General features: G+C 39.4%; 1 pseudogene; it reads right to left on the bottom strand.

The window, feature by feature from the left end:
- Nucleotides 1-1,914: 1,914 nt before the first annotated feature.
- Nucleotides 1,915-2,505, bottom strand: LOC103090702 (40S ribosomal protein S4, X isoform pseudogene; annotated as a pseudogene).
- Between the last annotated feature and the right edge of the window lie 1,372 nt (nucleotides 2,506-3,877).

The following is a 3,877-nucleotide window of genomic DNA, read 5'->3' as shown; positions in this document are numbered from 1 at the left end:
TTGTCTTCTTTTCATTCTTTTTTCATCCTAATATACGAGGGATGTTTGGGATATTTACTATAAGCCAAGTTGAATTGTGTACTGCTTATTTCCCCATAATATACCCCTTTTACAGAGAGCTTTAGGAACTCGCCTAACTTCACACATCAATTTTAGTTTAGAACCAAGTGAATTATGGTTTGAATTAATTAGGAGGCTTTTGGTTGCAAGTAACAGAATACCTGCCTAAACATGGCTAAACAATGGGAGTCTATTATCTTATATAAAAAGAAGTCTAGATGTGAGAAGTTACAGAATGTTTAATGATGCTTGAGCTCTTGGTCAGCTAGACTGCAATTTTATTGTTTTTCTCCTCATGGGCACAAAATAATTACCATTGTAAACATTATGCCCTCATCAGACAATATTAGCAATAGGAAAGGATTTTCTTCTCATATGACTCCCTTTCATCAGGGAATTTAAAAAATAACCTTCAGCTGATTTTCCCTTATAATTAATTGACCCCCAATGTATCACACTTTGATACTTAAGCCAATGAAATAAAGGGAAATGAGATTACCAGGACTGGCTTAGGCCAATTATGATTTATTCCCAGAGGCAGAATTGACCTTCCCGGAGCATTTTGCTGCCTGATGCTTGAACGAGTTTGGCATTCTAGCAGTGATGGAGAAAGGAAGAAACGTAGTTGGATCCACAGTGTCTGCTACAGGGTTCTATGCCAAAGACTTATAACAGTGAAAGCCTCATAACAATGGACCTGCATGGGCAGGGTCACTGTGCTGAGTCACTGCTTCTTATGGGTTGGAGGGGACACTCCTTAATAACTACCGCCTCTCTGTCATCCCTTCCAGGTGGCTTAATGCAAAAAGTTAGGTTCAAGCTTCTGACTTTACACTTGTGATAAATAACCGTCATTCTTTGGTACATGGTGTTTTCCATAAATCATATTATTGTTCCAAATTCTTACTACTTTGCTTCAAATATTTTTGAAGAAAGAACAATATGAGTCATCTTTCCCAGGATTGGAAATGTGACTACCTCCCTTTGGAAACAGCACACAAATATGTAACTGAAAATGGCAAGCACTCTCATCATCAATTTTGTTCCTGGTATAACAGTAACACAGTAATATAATCATAATAGTAATGGTTAATAATAACAATAGCTACCATTTATTGAATGATGCCAACCACTGGGCTGAAAATATTTATACACACATATATTCTTTTCTTTTCTTTTTTTAAATTGAAGTAGAGTTGATTTACAATACTGTGTTAGTTTCAGATGTACAGCAAAGTGATTTAGTTACACATATATATTTTTTTTCAGATTATTTTCCAATTAGATTATCATAAGATATTGAATATAGTTCTCTGTGCTATTCAGTAAATCCTTGTTGCTTATCTGTTTTATATATAGTGGTATGTTTCTGTTAATCCCTTACTCCTCCCCGCTGCCCTTTCCCCCTTGGTAACCATAAGTTTGTTTTCTATGTCTGTGAGACTGTTTCTGTTTTGTAAATAAATTCATTTGTATTATTTTTTAGATTCCACATATAAGTGACATCATATGGTATTTGTCTTCTCTGTCTGAATAATTTCACTTAGTATTATGATATTTTCTAGGTCCATCTGTGTTGCTGCAAATGGCATCATTTCATTCTTTCTTATGGCTGAGTAGTATTCCATTGTATATATGTACCACATCTTCTTTATCCATTCATCTATTGATAAACACTTATTTAGGTTGCTTCCATGTCTTGGCTATTATAAATAGTGCTGCTGTGAACACTGGGGTGAATACACACATACATTTTTTTTTTTTAATGTAGTGTTATCTTTAAGTACAAGTCATGTCACTTAGAGATCATTTTATCCACTGCTCTGTTTGGCCGCCAGTCTCTTGCCTCTCTCCTCAGCAATGGTAAGGTGGATACAGTTTCCACGGGGAAGAGAGATCCATGGTTTGTTGCCCAGTGTCAGATTTGATGAAGTCAGTAATCTTGCCAGTCTCCAAATCAATTTGAATAGTGTCATTCATCTTGATGAGGGGACCAGGGTAGTGGATGGTGTGAGCGTAGTGGGTCACCAGATGAGGGATTCCTTTTGTCCCCACAAAGATCTTTCTCACTTTGCACAACTTATATTTGGCCTCCTCTGGTGTAATATGATGAACAGCAAAATGACCCTTGGTTTCATAGGTCAGATGAAAATTCTCTCCAGTCTTGTCAACGCTGATGACATATATAAAACCAGTAGGGTAGGTTATATCAGTGTAGATATTGTCATCAATCTAAATGAAATGCTGCATGCAGATCTTCTTTACTTCATCTCCTGTTAGGGCATACTTAAGTCTGTTCCTTAGGAAAATGATTAGGGTGAGACGTCCCCTCAGCTTGTGGGGTCCTCTAGATGGACAAGGAACAAACACACCAGTCAGTTTATCCAGCATCCAATGCTCTGGAGCTGCTACGCGCTTCAGTTGCTTCTTGGGACCACGAGCCATGACTGCACTAGGCATGAAAAGAGCCACACATATATTTTTTTAAAAATTTATTTATTTAATATTTTATTTTTGGCTGTGTTGGGTCTTCGTTGCTGGGTGCAGGCTTTCTCTAGTTGCGGCGAGTGGGGGCTACTCCTCATTGCGGTGCTCGGGCTTCTCACTGTGGTGGCTTCTCTTGTTGTGGCGCATGGGCTCTAGGTGCACGGGCTTCACTAGTTGTGGCACGCAGGCTCAGTAGTTGTGGTGCACGGGCTTAGCTGCTCCGCAGCATGAGGGATCTTCCCCAACCAGGGCTTGAACCCGTGTCCCCCGCATTGGCAGGGGGATTTTTAACCACTGCGCCCCCTGGGAAGTCCCCACACATACCTTTTTAATCCTCATAACAATGACATGAGGGTTGAATATCCCCATTTTGTACGCAAAAGAACTAAGGGGGAGGTTATGGGACTTGCCCAATTTTACACAGCTGGGAGTTAAGCTTTGAATCCTGTCCACTGATTCAGAGCAAGCCTGCTGAATGTCTGTGGTGTGCTGCTCTCACTGAGCTCATGACCTCACCTGCTACAGATGAAGAACAAGTGTGTGGAAAGGGAGTGGGAAGAGAGATGTCTTCTAAAGGCTGAAACTGATCACCATGAGGGAGGATTTCAAAGTTCATTTGTAAGAAGACAAATCTCAAGTTAGAGTTTAAGAGAAACATTATTGTATTGTCAAGGCTATCTGGGGTCAAATCCAAGCTTTACCATTTTCTAGCTGCACAGCCCGGGACAGATTATTTCTGCTGTCACTGTCTCCAGGTCTTCATGTGTAAATAGAGATAATAATAGTCCCTACTGCATAGAACTACAGGGAAGATTAAATGAGTTAATGGACATAAAGCACTTAAAACAGTGGCTGAAACTTTATGTCATTGAGAGGATGTTGAAATAATAGGGGAAATAATGCGAGTCAGACGAGCTTGGGTTTAAATCCTGACTCAGCTACTTAGCTACCGTGTGACCTGGACCAAAATGTTAGACTCTGTGTACCTAATGTATGGCTTGTGTTAATAAACAGGTTTTAAGAATATGACCTGTTTTAGCACTACAACATTACCCCTTCCCCTACAATTACTTCTTCCTATTTTGATAGGTCTGATTGATAACAAGTGACTTATTAAAATCAGATTGATGCTGCTTTGAGTATAGCGGCTCAGATTCCTCTACCTTAAAGATAGGTAGACCTCAGTATATTATCTCAATTAATGTCTGGCCAAAGGATTTTCACAAGTGAAACATTTAGTACTGAAAGGAGGGGAAAATGTTAGTAAAGGTGGTAACAGTTATCCACTAGGTATTTCATCCTCTGAATGTCTCAGCAAAGGAATCTGGAT

The sequence above is a fragment of the Lipotes vexillifer genome, unplaced genomic scaffold (assembly GCF_000442215.2).
Source record: "Lipotes vexillifer unplaced genomic scaffold, Lipotes_vexillifer_v1.1 scaffold474, whole genome shotgun sequence".
Taxonomy (NCBI): domain Eukaryota; kingdom Metazoa; phylum Chordata; class Mammalia; order Artiodactyla; family Lipotidae; genus Lipotes; species Lipotes vexillifer.
This window is presented reverse-complemented; position numbering and strand designations above follow the sequence as displayed.